We start from the raw sequence: 22975 nt of genomic DNA, 5'->3' as shown, positions 1-22975 counted from the left end.
CCCTTACCCCGCCCCAACCCCCGACCTTGACCAAGCTCCAAGAAAGACATGACCCTAATCTATCAGCATCAACCAAAACCATCAAAGAAAGTTAAGCTAATAAGAAAGATTCTAAATGGGATATCTAAACGATAAGAAAACACACCGCAAGAAATAATGCAATCCAAAAAATATCAAGAATAGGCTATGAATAAAGTCAATGCATCAATTGTAACAAGAACAGAAAGAAAAAATCCAAAAATCAACAAATTCTATATAGTAGTTCAATATCAAAATATAGAAATCAGTAGATGTTATATGTTAGTTCAATATCCAGCAAGCAAAAACATTGTTATACACCTAATGCACCCCATAATAAGAATAAGGTAGAGGCAGTAAATTCAAAGAATAGAAAGATAGAACATTTGAGAACTCAATTGAAATAATGTTGAAATTAAAATCTAGGAGAAACTTGAAATTAAAGAAATGAAATCACTAGGATCTTCTTAGTAGATTCACTGTATTCTGGAAAAATTTGGTGCTGAAATTGGTTGTCAAAATATAGGACACCAAAATATTGTCGTCTGAGGAACGCCGAAGAGTGGATATTGTACCTGAAATGAAGAAGGAAGAAAAATAAAAAATAAAACAAATAGATCTGAGAAGATGAAACCCTCACCAAAGATAGGAGCAGTGTAGTATGGCAGAGAGTGGTGGCGGATGTGTTGTGTGTCAATGCAGTCGCGGAGATGACAGAATAAAATTTAAGCCCATGAGAAAGAGGGATTGTAGCAGCAGAATATGATATAAAGAGAACGAACAAGATCGGAGCCAGTGACACCCTATTCTTCCTGAAAATAACATATAAAGTATAAAACTAAAGCTGATAAATCAGTACTAGGGTGTCATTTTGTTTCATTCAAAAAAATTTCTAGAATGATATTTAGGAAAAGTAATTTTATAGATCACAAACTCTAGTTTCTGTAGAATTGTACCATTAATCATTTTGATGTTTCTACTACAAGATATGAATTTTCTACATAAATGTGCTAAACTATAAAAATGTGAGAAATATCAAAAAGGAAAAGAGAAGAAATCACCTTCCATTGTTCTCCCTCATTGTGGCCTGTGACACTGCAACTGATGCAAAATAATGAAGAGCATATCTACATTTATAGAGATCCTAAAGATGGCTGTTAGAGATGTTGGTCAATGTGGGACAATAATTGTCCAATACAAAGAAGGTAAAATATACAGCTATAAAGTTCTCCTAATCACGTGCAAATTGGGGAATCTGACTCTCCATTTCTTTTCTTTTTATTTTTTTCAAGTTCTTACTTGATTTGGAGACACATGACTTATATGAAAATTAATGACTAAAGTAAGATCCTAATCATATTAACTAACTAGTTTTGAACACGTGTGTTGTACGTGTATTCCGAGCTAAATTGTGTAGAGTTGTTATAACTATATACATTCTCGAAAACACTTTTCTTATGAGTAAATAATAATGTAACAAGAAAACTTAAAAGCTCTATTTGCAGAGTAATTGTGATGTTTCATGAGTTATTATCTATCAATTTGAATGTTAAAAGTTATATTTAAACATGCGTATATGAATAATATAAAATGTAATTGTGAATACATTCAACTTACTCTTATCTATCAATTTGAATGCGTAAAGTTATATTTAAACATGTGTATAATGAATAATCTTAAATGTAACCATCAATACGTTCAACTTACTCTTATCTCTTTATTATCTATTCCTTTAAACTTAAATTTGGAACTCTTTGTTGTGTTAGAGTTTATCTCGAATTTTCTGCTTTATTTGAAATTTACAGTAATTGTGTTTTACTTCTAAAAGATTTTCTTAATGGAATAATATGAAAATACTATTTAGATGTGGGATAGAAATGTCGTTCAACTGTTGATGGGCATTTTTGTAATTCAAGTTTACCATTTTGGGGACCTCCACTTTTTGATATAACAGTTTCGAATCACGTGTGTTGCACGTGTATTCCACGTTAATTGATATAATTTTTTACATTAAAAAATATTATTCAACTAATGTTATTATATGTTATGATCGGATAGAATAAAGCAAACCACAAGCAGAAAGAAAAATAAGAATACACAGATTTACGTGAAAATTCTTGCGGAAAAAACCACGGGCAGAGGCAGACGAGTTTCACTATAATGGAGAAGAGAGTACAACGTGGAGACTATGTCTCAATTTTGTGTAATTTTTTGAACACCCAAAACAACCAACTAATGCACTTATATAATACATACATACAAATAAGTCCTAGACCCAAATACATAAAGGTCCATACCAGCCCGATCCCTACGCTACCACCACAGGCCCCATTGAAAATCATAAACATGGGTCCCACCGTAAAACTTTTAAGGATAGATCAACAAAATTCGGGTCACAACTCTAACAATCTCCACCTTGACACGAATTCTAATTAAGAACTCAAATCCATTTCAAGAAAAACTCTCCACCTCTTTCACAAAAGCTCCTAAGGCACATCTTAACAGCTAACACAAACCAAGTCCAAGCAATGCTCAAACTTGGCACTTGGCAGTGTCTTGGTCATCATATCAATAAGGTTATCATGGGTACTAATCTTGATTACCACAATATCACCACGAGCAATAATTTCATGCACAAAATAATACCGAACATCGATGTGCTTTGTTCTCTCGTGAAACATCTAATCTTTCATAAGGAATATAGCACTCTGACTGTCGCAAAAGATTATAGTAATCTATAAGTCTTTGCTAAGTTCACCAAAAAGACCCTTAAACCAAATAGCTTCCTTGAAAGCCTCTGTAATAGCCATGTACTCTGCCTCAGTAGTTGACAAAGCAACCGTAGTCTGTAAGGTAACTTTCTAACTGATAGCACAACAACCAATGGTGAAAACATAGCCTGTAAGGGATCTTCTTTTATCATGGTATCCTGCAAAATCAAAATCAACATACCCGATTACTCCATCTCTATTTTTCCCAAACTGGAAACAAACATCAGCAGATCCATACAGGTATCTGAAAATCCACTAAATTGCTTTCCAATCTTCTTTGCTAGGATTTTTCATATATCTACTAACTTCACTGGAAGCATATAATAAATCTAGCCAGGAACACACCATTGCATACATAAGAGAACCGACAGCAGTAGAGTATAGAACTCGAGACATATAGTCACGCTTATCATCTGTCTTTGGAGATAAAGTGGTCGAGAGTTAAAAGTGAGCTGCCAATGGAGTATCGATAGGCTTAGCATTTTGCATATTTAACCTGTGAAGCACTTTCTAAATATACCTTTTCTAACTCAAGTAAACTTACACTTCACTCTATCTCTCATAATTTTCATGCCAAGAATCTTCTTTGTTGCTCCTAAATCCTTCATCTCAAACTTCCTACTATGCTGGACTTTCAATTTTATTATCTCTCTTATATCCTTTGTTGTAATTAATATATCATAAATATACAAGAGAAGATACATGAACAAACCATTAATTACCTCCTTAAAGTAGACTAGGCTATCATAACTACTCCTTTGAAACATATGAGAGGTCATAAAAGAGTCAAACCTCTTTACCACTGTATGGGCTACTGTTTTAAGCCATAAAGAGACTTTTTCAGCAACCATACATAGTCCTCCTTTACTGAAACTACAAATCCCTCTGGTTGCTATATATAGATGTCCTCCTCAAGTTCTGCATTTAAGAATGCAGTTTTGACATCCAACTATTCAAGCTCAAGATTATGCATGGCCACAATACCAAGCAAGGCTTGAATCAAGTTGTGCTTTACAACTGGAGAAAACACATCTGTGAAGTCAACATATGGAACCAGGCTGTAGCCTTTAGCAACTAGTCTTGCTTTGCACCTAGCATCTTCAACTCCTGATGTTCCTTCTTTATTTTTAAATACCTACTTGCAACGGACAACTTTCTTATCTTTAGGCAATCTCACCAGATCCCATGTACCATTCCTATGAAGTTATTCCATCTCCTCCTGCATATCAATCATCCATCAACTAAAATCATCACAACTAACTGCCTCTAAGTAAGAAAAAGATTCTACATCAGAATCGATACCTTCTGCTATATTTGATATATAAGCAACCAAATCGGCTTTATCATACTTCTAAGGAGGTCAAATATCTCTCCTAGTCCTATCTTTAGCAATATAATATTGTTACACCAGTGGTGGTGAAGAAGAAATAGTATCACTCTGTATCTCCAGGCTAGACTGAGAAGTAGGCACTGGTATAGACTCTTCTCCAATTAGCAATTCAACGTGGGTTCTTAACTTTTGCTGATTTATGTCACTAAGCTCATCGCGGGGATAAGCACAAGATTTGAAAGAAGCTCGAAGCATGGTAGTTTCATCGAACACAACATCCCTACTAATTATAACATTTCTATTTTTAGACACCAAAGCCTATAACTTTTATCACCAGCTTATAACCCATAAATAAGCACTTGATAAATCTAGGTTCAAACTTTCCATTATCAAACTGATCATACGCAGGACATCTAAATATCCTCAAATCAGAATAACTAGTAGGGGTACCAGAGTAGTATTAGAGAGCATACATTGCACCTTCTCCATTATAGAAATAACCTAACTATTATGAAGACTGAAATCAGGGAAAAATAGGTCCTCGAACCATGAGGACTCACCAACTATGGAGGTGTAGATCGAGGTACTTGGAGATCACTGATGCTGCTGAGACTGAGCACCTGAACCTACATTATGAGACAATGTACCACACAGACGTATATTTGGATCAGTACTTTGAGGATGTACTGAGTATATGGTGGTGTATGCGATACATAAAATAATAATATCATCAATCTTTACAGAAATCATGCATGCTAATATAACTGACTCACATAGCTCGAATAATCTCAAAATGCATATCTCGTAAATTATGAATAATGGAACACATAGTATAAATCTCATCTCAAGGAACATACTTTACTTTAGAAACTGATTTCTTACTCTTACTAATAGGGAAAACTACTTTATTCTTGGGAAAATTTTACTTTAAGAAACTACTCTGAAAAATCTTGCTATTAGGGAGGTTCTCTTAACCGACATACACCATGCGAGCTACATGGAGTACAACATCTAGTCCTCCTAATAAAGAAACCTCACATTGGGGAGAGGCGTCATACTCTTGCCAGGGAGTATAACCTCAACTCAGTGATCACTATCTTGGCCTCAGGCCAATAAATCTCAATCCTACGGTGGCACGTAGTTCTGGGGCATGAAACCGTAGCAACTTACCCAACTCAGTGCTAAATACTACTCCATTTAGTTAGCTATGCTAATCTCATGGAAATCTATTTTAAAATAATCTCGTGGTTCGTAAAGAACCCAACTATAAAATCTGTAATCTCATTTAGAAAAGTGGATTTCAAAGCTACTATGACCGTCAAGGTCAAAACTTTCTCAATAATCTCAAAATACTCAAATCATGGGTGCTTATAGAACAAAGGTTCTTAAAATTACAATCTCAAATAGGGCTTAATGACCCATATATCAATCTCACGTTAAGACGTATCAAAATTCATATTCGATATCATAAAGATTCATAAATCATATAGAAATATGGAAATTTTCAGCAATATGCATTATAATCTCAACGTACTCATGTACTTCAATTTCTAAAACATTCAAACCATCATAATCTCAAGAAATAATAACATAGGGAATAAACCCATACTTCAATTTCATAAGAAAACATGTAAAACCATATATATTTGTAATTAAATCAACTTTTGGGCATAAGGACGAAAGAAGTGTCCTTGTTCAAACCCCGCATACCTTAGATTATGACTTATAGATGAACATGCTTGCTTAAGTCTCTTTTTCGTACTCTTGAGTGAGGGTTCTTGAAGCTTTTGACTTGGGAACCTTGAATCTTAACTCAATTTGTAGAAACTATGGTGGAATCTTAAGGTTGTTGCAAAAAGATTTGGATTTTCTCTTGAGGGTTAATCTTCAGAGAAAACCCTAGTTCTTGATGCTTTGGATGATTCTGAAGTTCTATGCTTCGTTTTGATATATCTAGGTGTTAAAAACGGTGGAAAAGACCAAAAATCCCATTAAAAATGGCTTTAAAATGCTGAACAGGATCAGCAATGGCTCGTGCGATGGTCCATCACTGGCTCAATGGTCCGTCGGTCCGACCGTCGCACTTGGACCAGAATAGGGGCACACTTCCTTAGTAGCGAAGGTCCATCGACCTGACTGTCATACTTGGCTAGTGGATGGTTTTACTGCCGTGGTTGTGATGGCTCGAGCGACGGTCCGTTGACCTGTCCGTCGCATCTGGGCAGTTCTGACAACTCTCACTAAAACGTCCATAACTTCTCACTTCACTACCTAATTTGGACGAAATTGGAATCGTTGGAAAGCTAATTCAATTTCCCACATGATAAAAAATCAAAATTAGGAAAAGACTATCTGATTGAAACACTACTCACTTTAGAAGCCATTCCTAAATCTTTTAGAGACGGAAAAAGGTTTCACTTGACATGCTCTAAAGGCTTAGACTACGAGGGAACTTTACGGGGTCTTACAATATCTCCCCCTTGGAAAAATTCATCCTCGAATGTCACTAGTTAGATTAAGATACTGAGGAAATAAGGATGCACAGCTGAAACAAATGGCTAAACCAGCTTAAAATCTTTCTAAACCTTTGAATACTCCAGGAAGTGCAAGAACTTTCACAAGAATAAATACATAGATGAATTTGATTAGAAAGGAACTAAATTAAGGAATAATAATACCTTTGGCTTGATCTAAACTCGCAGAGAAAAGGTGTAGGTACATGGCTCGCAAATCTGCTTCCGTTTCCCAAGTAGCGCCCTCAACTGAATGATTTCACCATAAAACATTGACCAAGGGAACTTCTTTGTTCCTTAGTCTACGGACCTGGTAATATAGGATCTCAACCGAAATCTCATCAAATAAATGACTAGTTTGGATATCTGAGCTCTCTGAAGGATCTACTACAGCAGAATCACCAATGTGCTTCTTAAGCATGGAGACATGAAAGATAGGATGAACAGTTATAGGCTACTTTTCCAACACGGCTTAAAACTCTATAAGGTCCAACATAACGGGGACTAAGCTTCCCCTTTTTCAAATCTTTTCACCCCTTTCATGGGTGAAATTTTCAAGTACACCAAATCACCCACCTCAAACTCAAGATCTCTTCTTCTCACATCTGTATATGACTTCTAATGACTTTGGGCTATCTTCAACCTTTCTCTAATCAACTTAACTTTATCCATAGCCTTAAACACTGCATCAAGTCCAATCACATCAGCTTCACCCATTTCAAACCAACCTATGGGTGATCTACATCTTCTACCATACAAAGCCTCAAATAGTGCCATCCGAATACTAGAGTGATAACTATTGTTATATGAAAACTCAATCAGTGGCAAATGATCAATCTAAGTACATTTGAAATCAAGTGCACAGGCCCTCAATACATCTTCTAAAGTCTAAATAGTCCTCTCAGCCTGACCATCTGTCTGCGGATGAAAAATGGAACTCAAATGAACTTGGGTACCAAGACCCTTTTTGAAAGCTTTCCAAAACTGTAAAGTGAACTGAGTACCTCTATCCGAGATAATGGACAAGGGAACTCCATACAACCTGACTAACTCCCGAATATACAATCTAGCATAATCCTCAGCTGTATAAGATATATGCATTGGCAGGAAATGCACGGACTTAGTCAACCTATTTGCAACAACCCAAATAGAATCATGATGACGACGCAAAAGAGGTAAACCAGACACGAAATCCATATTTACCTCTTCTCACTTCCAAGTAGGTATACCAAACTCTTGAAACTTACCGCCAGGACTTTGGTGCTCTACCTTAACCTATTGGCATGTTTCACACTTTGCCACAAATCCTGCTATATCCTTCTTCATGCCACTTCACCAATAGATTCCCCAAAAGTCGCGGTACATCTTAGTAGAATTGGGATGAATGGAATACCACGCACCATGCACCTCAGCCATAATTCTCTACCTTAAATCACCAACATACGGAACACACAATCTATTCTGACATCTCAACACACCATCTCCCCCTTGGGAGAAAAGCTCTACCTTTCGGTCCTTAATTGACTCCTTCAGTTTGACCAAACTAGCATCCATGTCTTGCTTCTCGTTCACTTCCAAAACTAAAGAAGATTCAGAACCACTCTGAACCTAAACATTCCCCTCAGCTGAATCAAGCAACCTAACACCCAGTCTATCCAAATGATGCACTTCCCAAGCTAACTCTTTCTAATCTTCCTCCACATGAGAAATACTGCCTATAGATAATCTACTAAGGGCGTCTTCCACTATGTTGGCCTTGTTCGGATGATACAACACGCTCATATCATAATCTTTTAGCAACTCTAACTATCTCCTCTGACGAATATTCAACTCTCTCTGAGAAAACACATTTTGCAAACTTTTGTGGTCCGTAAACACATCAACATGAACACTATACAAATAGTGTCTCCAGATTTTCAAAGAAAAAACCATAGCAGCTAATTCAAAATCATGGGTTGGGTAATTCTTTTCATGCAGCTTCAACTATCTAGAGGCATAGGTTATAACCTTACCTATCTACATCAACACACAACCCAAACCAACTCTTGAGGCATCACAATACACCATAAAACCATCCGTACCACCAGGCAAAGTCAACATAGGGGCTGAGGTGAGTCGAGTCTTCAACTCTTGAAAACTTTTCTCACAGGAATCTGACCAAAGGAACTTAACTTTCTTTTGGGTCAACCGGGTCATTGGGGATGCAACAGAAGAGAAACCTTCAACAAAACGGCGGTAGTAGCCAGCTAGACCCAAGAAACTTCTAATATCTGATGGAGAGATAGGTCTAGGCCAATTTCTTATAGCTTCTATCTTTTGGGGATTAACTTTAATTGCTTCGGCTGAAATAATATGATCGAGAAAGGCTACTGACTTTAGCCAAAATTCGCACTAGCTGAATTTGGCAAACAACTGATGATCTCTAAGAGTTTGCAAGACAATTCTAAGATGATCTGCATGGTCATTTTTAGTACGGGAGTTCACAGGGATATTATCTATGAATACTATGACAAATATATCAAGATACTATCTAAACACTCAATTCATGAGGTCCATGAAAGCTGCTGGAGAATTGGTTAACCTGAAAGACATGACTAGAAATTCAAAGGGACCATAATGGGTTCGGAAGGTTGTATTTGGAATATCACATTCTCTCACTTTATGATGATGATAGCCGAATCTAAGGTCTATCTTGGAGAAATAACTTGCACCTTGCAATTGATCAAACAGGTCATTAATTCTAGGAAAAGGGTGCTTATTCTTGACTGTGACCTTATTAAGCTAACGATATTCAATGTACATATGTAAAGAACCATCTTTCTTCTACACGAACAGGATGGGTGTGCCCCAACGAGAAATACTGGGCCTCATGAATCCTTTGTCTAGAAGATCTTTAAGTTGCTCTTTCAACTCCTTAAGCTTTACAGGTGCCATATGGTATGGAGAAATAGAAATAGGTTGTGTATTGGGAAGAAGTTCAATCCTGATTCTATATCTCTATCAAGAGGTACCCCTAGGAGATCCTCCAAAAAGACATCAGGAAACTCATTAACTATACTGACTGACTGAATGGTCAAAATCTCAAACTTAGTGTTCTTAACTCTAACTAGCTAGTAGATGCAACCTTTGGATATCAACTTTCTAGCTTCGAGATAGGATATAAAGTAAATATTGGAAGATACTGAATTTTCGAACCACTCGAAGACTAGCTCATCAAGAAACTAAAACTTAACCATATGGATACGACAGTCTATATGCATAACAAGAGTGAAGCTAATCTATACTAGAATTCTATCAAAATCCACCATCTCTAACTCTATCAAATCAGCAAATATGACTCTATAAAGGACAGTGATAGGACACTTTTCATACACTTGCTTAGCAACAACTGACTCACCTACTAGAGTAGAAACCAGGAAAGGCTCGAGAATCTTTGCGGGACTTATTTTAAAATTCACAATGGGGTTACATAAGAGAAACTTGACCCAGGGTCCAACAGCACATAAATATCAAAGTGAAAGACACAGAGCATACCAGTAACAACATCAGAAGAATCTCTTATTCCTGACAAAATAGTAAGGCATAGAATCTATTCTGGAGCTGACGGCCAGCCGTACTAGATAAAGTGCCCTGAGGAGGGCTAGACGGGCTAAAGGAGCTGGTGCACTAGTAGTCTGAGTCTGAGGTCAAACATCTCTGCATCCCTGCCTAGCATGTGGGTACTCTCTAAGTCTATGTCCTATCTTTCCACAACCAAAACAATCCCTATGATCGGCTAAGCACTTATTGGGATGGTCTCTACCACACTTAGTACATAGAGGATAATGAGGTTTTTTACTTACACTGTTCTAGGACCTGGACATAGAAGGCCTATTCCCCTATTCCTGCCTATTTCTGAGCATGGGAGCACTAGCTGATGAAGGCGCTGGCATAGATTAATGATCCTGAAACTAGGGTCGGTTCCCTTCATGGGATCTAGTTTGGCCATGCTCAAACTGCTCCGATCTAGCCCTTCTATTTCCCCTTACTCTATCTCTCTCCCTTATTTTATCTGCCTCAATCTGTTGAGCATGCATCATCAGCCTAGAAAGATCCATATCCCTATTGAGCATAGCAGTCCTACACTCTTTCAGCACCAAACCAGACATACTGGTCACGAACCTACTCATACTAGATTGGGTGTCAGCTACCAAGTCAGGAGCATACTTGGCTAACTGGTTAAACTTGAGGCAATACTTCTTAATAGCCATGAAGCCCTGTCTCAAGTTCATAAACTCCTCTATCTTCGCTTCCCTCATCTCTAATGGAAGAACTTGTCCAAGAACGCATCCTGGAACACCTGCCAAGTAATAAGGGCAACATCTTCTCCTCTATTCTTCATCCATGAACAACCCAGTCATAAGCAATATCTTTTAGATGATAAGATGCCAGCTCTGCACTCTCTTTCTTAGATATATACATGACTTGGGTGATCTTCCTTACCTCTTCAAGATATAAATATGGGTCCTCACCAGCCTTAGACCCATAGAACTCTAGTGGATTCATCCATATGAAATCACGGATCCTATCAGCAGCTAAGTCACCTCCCTGCTAATACAGAACTACGGCCTGGTTATTATCCTAGACATTTGTGGTGACTGCTTGGGCTAATGACTGAAAGGCTGCCCAAAAATCAGCATGAGACACAATCTTATTCAAGGGATCAATAGGTTGAGATTGCTCATTATCATTCCTACGGGTATTAGCTCTTCGGGGAGGCATTTTCTGAAATAAGAGAGAATGAATTAATAGCTGAAGGAGATAACTGTAAGTACATTAGATTCTGAATGAAAGAGATGACTTTTTTCTAAAATATCTTATAGCCTCTTGTTCATAAATGTGGAGCGCTACACACCGATGATCAAGACTCTACTTAACGCGGCTTGTCAGACTCCTTAAACCTTAGGCTCTAATACCAAGTTTGTATTGCCCCAAAATCTCATTCCGAGATGTCACACAGTGCTTAAGGCTACAAGTAGCCCTAAGCTAACCCTTTGAGCCTATTACTACTTCTAACACTTACTTTTAATATGGATAAAGCAAAACAATGGAACAGCCATAATATATCTCAACTGAAATAACAAAAGAAAATTGTCTGAATAGAAACATGTTAAAAAGTATAAAATTCCACTGATAGTCTAGTCTGACAAAGCCTCTACTAGAGAGCCATTGGGACAGATCCCTAACTGACTCATGCTCAACTGAAAAAAAATAACCCAACAACTAAGAAAACTGAAATCAAGGAAAATAGGTCCACAAATCATGAGGATTCACCAACTATGGAGGTGTAGATCAAGGTACTCGAAGATCACTGACACTACTAAGACTGAGCACCTGAACCTATATTATGAGACAATGTAGCACACAGACGTATATGTGGATCAGTACTTTGAGAATGTACTGAGTATATGGGGGTGTATGTGATACTTAAAATAATAATATCATCAATCTTTACAGAAATCATGCATCCTAAAATAATTGACTCACATAGCTCGAATAATCTCAAAATGCATATCTCGTAAATTATGAATAATAGAACACGTAGACTAAATCTCATCTCTAGGAACATACTTTACTTTAGAAACTGATTACTTACTCTTACTAATAGGAAAAACTACTTTCTTCTTAGGAAAATTTTACTGTAAGAAACTACCCTAAAAAATCTTTCTATTAGGGAGGTTCTCTTAACCGACATACATCATGCAAGCTATATAGAGTCCAACATCTTGTCCTCCTAAGGAAGAAACCTCACGTTAGGGAGAGGCATCATACTCTTGTCAGGGATTATAACCTCAACTCAGTGATCACTATCTCGGCCTCGGGCCCATAAATCTCAATCCTATAGTGGCACGTAGTTCTAGGGTATGAAACCGTAGCAACTTACCCAACTCGGTGCTAAATACTACTCCATTTAGTTATCTACGCTAATCTCATAGAAATCCACTTTAAAATAATCTCATGGTTCATAAAGAACCCAACTATAAAATCTGTAATCTCAATTAGAAAAGTGGATTTCAAAGCTACTATGACCGTCAAGGTCAAAACTTTCTCAATAATCTCAAAATACTCAAATCATGGGTGCTTATAGCACAAAAGTTCATAAAATTACAATCTCAAATAGGGCTTAATGACCCATATATCAATCTCACATTAAGACGTATCAAAATTCATACTCGATATTATAAAGATTCATAAATCATATAGAAATATGGAAATTTTAAGCAATATGCATTATAATCTCAACATACTCATGTACTTCAATTTCTAGAACATTGAAACCATCATAATCTCAAGAAATAATAACATAGGATATAAACCCATACTTCATTTTCATAAGAAAACATGTAAAACCATATATCTTTGTAATTAAAACAACTTTTGGGCACAAGGACGAAAGGAGTGTCCTTGTTCAAACCCCACATACCATATATTATAACTTATAGATGAACAAAATTGCTTGAGGCTCTTTTTCATACTCTTGAGTGGGGTTTCTTGAAGCTTTTAACTTGGTGATAACGCTCAATCTACAGCTCTCGTGGGAGTGTAAAGCGGTCGTTAGCAAATATAGAACCCAACCTGGGTTGGGTATCGATCCCACAGAGAATAGCTTGGCCAACAAGCAAGAGAAATTACTAGACTTTTAGTGCAAGTCTCGTAGGAAAGGGGGGATTGTAGTATGTAACCAAAACAAGAATGTAAGAACTGAAAATAGCAAAATAAAGAGAGATTGTCACGTGTGTTGTAAACAATGAGAATTGAGGCGTTGGGGTTATGTCCACCTTCTGAGGTATACGTCTCTATTGGCTATGAGTGTGTAGAGTCTTGACATGTAATTGCTTATAGAGAATTGTAGTCGATGGTAAATCCAAGCGTCTCTCGACCTAAACAAGGACTATTTCACTTTAACTCTCTCGAGCTTAAAGCGTGACTAACGGTACGAATTCTCCAAGAAGTTAGTCCAGGTACGGCACTAGCTTTTTAATAGGAAAGGGTGTCCTACTACCTTGACATTATCTCTTTTCCAGACAAATAACTTTTCTCTCGAACAAGTCAGATGTTAGACTGGCGTTGGTCTATGCGTCTTCTTTTCTAGACAAATAACCTTTCTCTCGAACAGGTTAGATGTTAGAATGGCGTGTTCTTGTGTTTGAACCGCAAAGAATGTAGATTTAAGATGAAGAGAATAATGATATAAGCAATATACTTGTCTTGAACTCACAAACTCATAGCTATAGATAGTAACTCATTCGGCTTCCATAACCCCAACTAAGAGATTTAGTTACCCATGAATGCGAAGGATATCACGTTTTGCATGGTGGATGGCGTGAATAGTAGGTGTTTGGCGTGTGGTTTTAGTGATTCCGTAGCAAGTAACGATTCTCTTGTTGTGGAATTTAAGAGTAGAAGAATGAAGAATTGAGAATGGGTTGTAGGAAGATGTCTTAATTGTAAGGAGATGAATGAATTGTCAGAATGTCTCGCCCCTCTAAAATCTCTAACATGATAGGGTATTTATAATACTCCTATCCTACTCCTACTAAACTAATAAAATAAATAACCAAATCCTAATATACTAATGAAATCCTTGACCCAATTGTACTAGGGTAAGGTTACAAAATTATAATCCAAATAGAATGATGAAACACATAACCTAATTGCACTAGGTTAATGTATTATGGCAAAAATCCAGCTTTGTGTCTGTAAGTCCCAAAGTCTTCAGAAATGCTGTTTTAGCCCGGGACAGATTTTCCATGCAGCAGATTTAGTCCTTTATGCGTCCAGCTCCTTTCCATCTCGTTTGTGAGCTTTCTTTTGCGTCAAGTAAGCCATAAATTGCTGTATTTTGCATCATTTATACCTGAAACTTTCCTAATCACATTTGTTAGCTCATTTACAGGAAAAAGGACTAAAAGTGTACGAAATAGATAATTAGTTCTCGAAACTAGGCTAAAATATGGGCAAAATATATTGATATAGGCGCGTAATTTCGCCTATCATCACTTGGGAACCTTGAATCTTAACTCAATTTGTAGAAACTATGGTGGAATCTTAAGGTTGTTGGAGAAAGATTTGGATTTTCTCTTGAGGGTTAATCTTCAGAGAAAACCCTAGTTCTTGATGCTTTGGATGATTCTAAAGTTCTATGCTTCATTTTGTTATATCTAGGTGTTAAAAAGGTGGAAAAAGACTAAAAAGCCCTTTTAAAAATGGCTTTAAAATGATGAACGGGATTGTCATGGATCATGCGATGGTCCGTCGTTGGCTCGACGGTCCACTGGTCCGATCGTCCCACTTGAACCAGAATAGGGGCTCACTGTCTTTGTAGCGATGGCTTGGGCGATAGTCCGTCATAAGCTCGATGGTTCGTCGGCCTAACCGTCGCACTTGGCCAGTGAATGGGTTTACTGCCTTGGTTGCGATGGCTCGAGTGATGGTCCATTGTAAGTTCTACGGTCTGTCAACCTGTCTGTCGTACCTGGGCAGTTCTGACAACTCTCAATAAAATGGTCATAACTTCTCACTTTGATACCGAATTTGGATGAAATTGGTATCGTTGGATAGATAATTCAATTTCCCATAAGATAAAAATTCAAAATTAGGAAAACTCTATCTGATTTAAACACTACTTACTTTGGAAGTCATTCCTAAATCTTTTAGAGATGAAAAAAGGCTTCACTTGAGATGCTCTAAAGGCTTAGACTACGAGGGAACTTTACGGGGTCTTACAGTTCCAATACCATCAATCGTACAAGGTGTGTTATTTCCCATCAACACAGAACCTTTAGGGTCTATTTCATTTGTTGTAAACTAATCCCAATTGCGATACTTATGGAACGTGCAAGCTAAATCAAGAATCCAATCCTCATAAGGTTTGGAGTTACCATCATAAACTACCAAGAGTTCTCCATCACTACCTCCATCTTTAACAAAAATGGCTTCAACAGACTTCTTGAGTTGGTTTCCATTCAGTTTTGGAGCTTCTTTTTTCTCTGTATTCTTTAACTTCCAATACTCAAATTTTATATGGCCCTTCTTCTTGTAGGAATTATAGGTTTTGTTTCTGTTTCTGTATTTCAACCTAAAATTATCATCAACCCTATAGTTCCTCTCACGAGTCCTTCCTCGAATAATAAAACCATCTCTTTGAGTCTCCGACCCATTCACAAAATGATTCATCTTCTCTGTAGAGAACAACGCATCATAGACTTTATCTATAGTCAGGGTATCACGACTATATAAAATTGTATCCCTAAAGTTTGAGTATGATGTAGGCAACGAACACAATAGAATCAACCCTAGATCTTACTCATCTTACTTAACCTCTAGAATCTCTAAATCAGAGATGATTTCCTTAAAGACAGATAGGTGATCCTCCAAGGACGCACACTCGAATAAACAATGAAAATAAAGTCATTGTTTAAGATGCAACTTACTAGTTAGGCTCTTCATCATGAATAAAGATTCCAGTTTCAATCATAACATAGAGGCAGTGGTCTCCTTCAAAACATTATGTAGAATCTGATTGGATAAACAAAGGTGGATCTGAGATAGAGCCGTCCGATCATTACGTCGTTTGTCATCATTTTTACACGATGAGGGTATATAATCAAAACCTTATAGATCATCATCCAAATCTATCTGAGCATAGCCCGCATCTTAATCTACCATGAAAATTTGGTGTTACGATCCAATAGTGGAATATCATACTTCATGGTTTCCATTCTTGAGAAAATAATCGACCACGCTTTGATACCAATTTGTTATGATCGGAAAGAATAAAGCAAATCACAAGAAAAGAAAAAAAAGAATACATAGATTTACATAGAAACCCTTGTAAAAAAATACGGGCAGAGGCAGAGAAGTTTTACTATAATGGAGAGAAGAATACAACGTGGAGACTATGTCTCAATTTTGTGTAATTTTTTGAATACCCAAAACAATTCTCTAATGCACTTATATAATATGTGCATACAAATAATTCCTTGGCCCAAAAACATAATGGTCCATACCGGCCCGATCCCTACACTACCACCACAGACCCCATTGAAAATCACAAATATGGGTCGCACCGCAAAACTTTCTAGGGCGGATTGCTAAAATTCGAGTCACAACTCTAACATTATACTAACTTTATCCTTTTTTAAGTATAATTTGTGCATTATATTACATGGGTTAACCAATCAATCATCTTTATGTCACTTTAATATAATTTGATTGGTTCAAAAGAGTTTTTCTTTATTACTACTCCTCCATATTATGACTATAAATATAGGTCTCAAAATATAGAAAAGACACAAGAACTCTAACTAGACGCTAGAGAGAACCTATGGATTAAATGCCACAAGTTTTACTAAGAGATACAAGCACTCAAATACTCAATTATTTCGCTACAAGTTCTAGACATCAAGAAGGAGATTCAAATTAAAATTCACGACATGAATTCACAAACAAGAAGATCAAAACTACTAAATCTAAGATCAAGCTTCAAGCCCATTGAATTCAAGTACAAGTCAAGATCAAGTCCAACAAAACTCGAGATCAAACACCCCCTTGAATTTAAGTATAAGTCAAGATCAAGTAATTCAAGATCAATTTCATAATCCCTTGAATTTATATTCAAAAAGTAGAATCAAGGAATTAATAGAGATTGTAACATTCACTACATTATTTCATTTAGTTCCAATTTATAGTATTTTCTTTAGTTCCAATTTATGTGGCATACTTTATGTTTTAGTATGTTTAAAAAGAATGTCACCTTTCTATAATTATAAATAATTTAACATTAAAAATCCTCTTTTACCCTTAATGAAATAATTTATTTTTACACAAATGGTCAACGAGTGTTTTAGACCACAAATATCAAAAGTCTTCCTATTATTCTTAAAGTTTGTGACAATTCAAATGGTGTCACATAAATTGAATGAAGTGAGTATATACTAACAATGTAAGGATACTAAAATTGGCAATGTCCTTAACTTAGCTTTCGTTGGCATCAATATTTTTCAACATTGGGTGTGCAGAAATAGACATTCAAACAATCATAAATTTGAACAAGTAGACACACGCGTACATGTGGCAAATCTCACATGATTTGACATGTAGGATACATGCATCTACATGATTTGTCATGTAGTGCACATTTATTTTCCTGTTCAACTTTATGAAGTTCAAGTGTCCACATATGCATATTCAAAATTTAAGAACATAAATACTAGCCAAGGCTAAGTTAAAGGACACGTTTATGTATTATGTCGACTAGAATTTCTACCTCTTTAACAGATGTGCCATGATCCATGGTGAGTTGAAAAGAAGTGAAATATCATTCATCTCAATAAAATGAATTGGATATGTGTATACTCTCCTCATTTAGATAATCTAATGGGCCATGGAGTTCGAGATTTTGAGATAAAATTGCTCTGCCATCACCAAGATTCATCAAGGAAACATCCTTATTAATCAACAGCATCACTAAGCCAACTATGAATTATCATTCATCCTCACATCAACAATCTCCACATATGACAATTTAGCTAAACTTGTATCTGTTAAGCATATAGCTAGCATTCCTTCTAAGCTAGGATCAAACTCTTCTTTTGACTATGATTGAGCTCTTCGCATCAAAGTTTTCTGGTTCTCTTCCTTTATCAAGAAAGGAAAGGCTTGTTATCAATGCCTTTGATAACGCCTTCAAAATATCAAAATGGCCAATTTCTGCAACTTCATTTGTTCTCTAATTGTTTGAATTCTCATTAACTATGGAACTTTGAGAGATTTCTAACTTATCATTCTAAAGAAATCCCTTAAGCTTCTTGAAGAGCTTTGAATATAGATTGTCTATTTGAAAATCAACAGCATCAGGCCTATTAAATCCATCATAAATCCCAATAAAAATCCACTCATGTTCTTTAGAAATCACTGTATGTACTTTGTTCTTTAGAAACTTTTGATAAACATTTTTGTAATTCAACTTTACAATTTTGGGGATCTCCACTTTATAGTATAACCATTTTTGAATCATGTGTGTTGCACGTCTATCTCACGTTAATTGATATAATCTTTTTTACATTAAAAAATATTATTCAACTAATGTTATTATACTAACTTTACCCCTTTTTAATTATAATTCATGTGGCGCGTGGCATGTGGCATGTTTCAACCAATCAAATTTTGTCATATTACTTTAATCTGATTGGTCCAAAAGAGTGTATCTTTATTACTACTCCTCTGTCCTATGACTGTAAGTAAAGGTCCCAAAATATAGAAAAGACACCAGAATTCTAAATATACGCTAGAGAGAATTTGTAGATCAAACCTCACAGATTTCTCTAAGAGATACAAGCATTCAAATATTCAAGTATTTCTCTACAAGTTCCAGCTATCAAGATGGAGATCCAAAATTAAGCTTCGAGCCTTGAATGCATAAACAAGCTAAGATCAAGACCACCAAAATCAGTATCAAGCTTCACGCCCACTTGAATTCAAGAGCAAGTCAAGATCAAGTCCATCAAGATTCTAGATCAAACAGCACATTGAATTCAAGTATAAGTCAAGTAAGTACGTTAAGATCGAGTTCAAAATCCCTTGAGTTATATTTGAAAAGAAGAATCAGAGAATTTATAGAGATTATAACACTCACTATAGTATTTTCTTTAGTTCCAACTTATAGTATTTTCTTTAATTCCAATTTATGTGACATACTTTTTTGTTTTAGTCCATATAAAAATAATGTCACCTTTCTATAAATATAAATATTTTATTTTAAAAATCCTCTTTTACCCATAATGAAATGATTTATTTACACACAAATGATCAATAAGAGTTTTAGACCACAAATTTAATAACCCTTCCCATCTTTCTTAAACTTTGTGGCAATTAATGCCACACCAATTGGATGGAGTGAGTATATACTAACAATGTAAAGAGGCCAAAAATTGGCATAATACATATAAATATCCTTTTAAGTTAACCTTAGTAAGCCTCTACATCTTACTTTGGGTGCGTAGATGCAGACATTCAAGCTATCATTAAGTTGAACAAGTAGAAGTGTGCATCCTGTGTGGAAAATCTCACATGATTTGACATGTAGGACATGTGCATCTACGTGATTTATCATATAGGACACATGTATTTTCTTATTCAACTTTATGATAGTTCAAGTATTTACTTGTGCATACTTAAAATTTGAGGATATAAATACTAGTTAAGGCCAAGTTGAAGAGTACATTTATGTATTATATCGGCTAGAATTTGTAACCTTCAACAAATGTGCTATGATCCTTATCATTCATCAACCTTAGTACATAAGAGGGAGAAATGGAAAATAGTTGGCTGACAATGGCGCCAAAACTCATAGGAAAAAATCCAATTCTTTAGAAAAAATAATATTTTCCACCCATTTTTTAAAAAAAAAGATTTAAAAATAAATATTTTCACCCATCAAAAACAAACACAATTATTAATTTCTCCATCAATTTCTTTTTTTTCCTTCAGAATTTGACATTTCTGCTATTGCTAGGCTTGTACGAGGTACAAGGATGACAAATTAATATTCAATATCAAATTCTTTTTAAATTTTTTTTCCAATTTTCTTTTTAATTTCGTAGTGATAACTGATTCATTAAAAATTGCCTATCAGAAACTTTACCAGAAAAAAATTAAATTAGAAAATCTGATCTTGACAAAAGTAAAAAGGCCAATTTGATTCAGTTTCTGCAAGGCCATGTAGTAGTTATTATATATATTTGCAAAATGGCAATTTCATGCATATTATGATTGATTAATTGTAACACCCCACACTTTCGGGCTAATATTGAACCGTCTATCCTACGTTTATAGACCCGAACCCAATGGTTTCTATTTAGATATAAGAATGAATAACATTTACTTAGTGTGGTAACATCCTTGGAGATAAATATATATTGTAAAAATCTCCTTGCTCAAAATTTAAGTTGACAACTTTCCTATCGATTGACTTTTAGTTAACGATTTTGCATTGGTCAACTTCCAGGGGCCATTTCTCGTTGGATATAAAGAGTTATGTGGCCTACTATACACCAAATTAAATCCCTTCAGGTCTTCTTTCCAACTCCACCAAACGGTTGTGAATATGAGTTCGGAGTCAAAAATTATGAGAGTTAAAATGAGACACTGTGCAAGGCATGCGATGGCCATAAGCTGCACAGCAATCGCAAAAGCACGCTGTCTCATCTATGCTTTGTCCATGCAATGAACACCCTAATGTATGCGATGGTCATGCAATGCAAAGCCATTATGGGGCGTCGAAAAGTGTTCCATTTGATTTATTTTAAGGCCATAAAGGTCTTTTACCATCCTATAACCATTCCCAACCGTCTTTGGACAAAATTAAGGTCTGTTATACGTTATGTTGCCTCTGTAAAATTCCTAGTCATCTCTCTGTTAGCAATACAGGAGAAACCACCTAGGATTTGAAGATTTTAATCTCCAAGGGCAAATCTATCTATGTTCTCTTCGATTTTTCTTCTTCAAAAGATACGTGTGGCCATCCTAAACTACAAGGTAATAAATTTATTGTTCAAATAAACTTTTAATGTATATTGTTTTATACATGAGGTGGGTTTTTGTAACATTCTGCTTTTTTGAGCTAAAGTTGAACTGTCTTTTCTACACTTATAGACCCGAACCCAATGGTTTATACTTAGATATATGTAATACCCCATACAATTCTTATCTCATTTTATCTTTAAGTTGCTTGATAAGGGGCTTAAGGCCTGAAATTTTCACTAAGGGTTGGGAACTTAGTCACTTTCAAGACCCTTAAACTTTGAGGATTTTATTTTCACCTTCCAAACTTCAAGACATTAGTTTTTGAGTTAATTCATGTTCAGGAATGTAAGAAGTATGTCTCATAGGAGTTTCAGATTTTTTGAACAAAGTTTGGGTCATGTTTGGATCACGGAACCAGTAGGTCACTGCAGTAGGCCCGCGACGCAGCATTAATCTCGATCGCATGCTAACCGCATCACAGTGGAGGTGTTGTGTCCAGTTCTTGATTTATAATTGAATACATGTGTCATTATCTTTATCCTAGTGAGTGAAGTTCTTATGAGGTGAAAAATGTTCATAGGAATCACTTAGAACAAAGTTGGGCTAAGAGCCTTTGATTCGTCCAAAGTTTGGTATTCGATTCTACAAGGATCAACTTTAAACATATATAACTTTTGATATATGTGAAATTTTTTAGCTCAAGACCCTTAAAATTATATATAATTTAATTATCTTTCTAACGATACCAATTTTGCCTTAATCCGATATCCGAACAAAAAATTATGATCATTTTTATCAGAACCAGTAAGCTACTACGATAAGACCGCTTTAGTTTGACGTAGTTCTGTCCAGTTTTTTTATTTAAATAATTGAAGGGTAATTGGGTATTTTCCCTCCTCAACCCCACTATCCATAACACAACTTGGGGCATCTTTTAGGTCATTATTTGCCTTTTTTTCAAATCCCTCTGAAGAAAAACCTCTCCCCTTTCGCCAAGAACAAATTCAATTCCTTTTTCCCCAAGGAATCAAGAATTCAAGTTTCCCAAGTTCAAGAATCTTTAATAAATATTCAATAATAGGGTTCCTTTAACAAATCTATCATTCAAGCCCTAAAGATTCAAGCTTTCTTCACAAATCAAGAAGCTTAAGGTACGTGGGGCTATCCCACATCTCATGGGCATATGTTTTATGATTTTAATAATATTTAAAGTTATATATGTATGTATTTGTAATGAGGTTTGAGAAATTATTTTAAGAGCATGCATCATGAACTCAATTTGATGAAAGTATGTATTTTGTAATGGGGTTTTTCCATAAGTTTGATTTATAATTTTGTGCATATATGATTTGAGTTTGAGAAGTGATTTATGAATGTGACTTGTGAAATTCCCTTCACCATGATGAAATTTATGATCGTTGCATGGTATGAATTGTGAATTAGGTTTGAGAGCATGAATTATAAGCTCTTTTTTTATTATGTGATTTACATATAACTAATGTTGAGGTTATTTTATGAATGGGGATGATTCTTGATTATAATGCCTCTTTACTTATTATGGATGATTGTTTCACGTGTTTTTCAAAGAGATGATTTCTATTCTAAATGTTATGGTTTCCTAATGAAGAAACTGCATGTGATTAATGAAAGAATTGACCACTATGTGTGTGTGCATAAGTTACATATTCTTTTGAAATAAAAACTCTTATGTGATTTGATGAATCCTTTTTGGTGGTCATTAATGAGCTTTTGAATAAAAAGGGATATGGATGTGATAT

General features: G+C 35.7%; 1 pseudogene; it reads right to left on the bottom strand.

Annotated features, from left to right (window-relative positions):
• LOC124887858 overlaps positions 1 to 18690 on the bottom strand; it is a 91298-nt pseudogene extending 72608 nt beyond the window's left edge.
• Positions 18691 to 22975: the final 4285 nt, after the last annotated feature.

Source organism: Capsicum annuum, chromosome 10 (genome assembly GCF_002878395.1).
Source record: "Capsicum annuum cultivar UCD-10X-F1 chromosome 10, UCD10Xv1.1, whole genome shotgun sequence".
Taxonomy (NCBI): domain Eukaryota; kingdom Viridiplantae; phylum Streptophyta; class Magnoliopsida; order Solanales; family Solanaceae; genus Capsicum; species Capsicum annuum.
The sequence above is the reverse complement of the archived record's forward strand: the minus strand, read 5'-3'. Positions and strand labels throughout refer to the sequence as shown.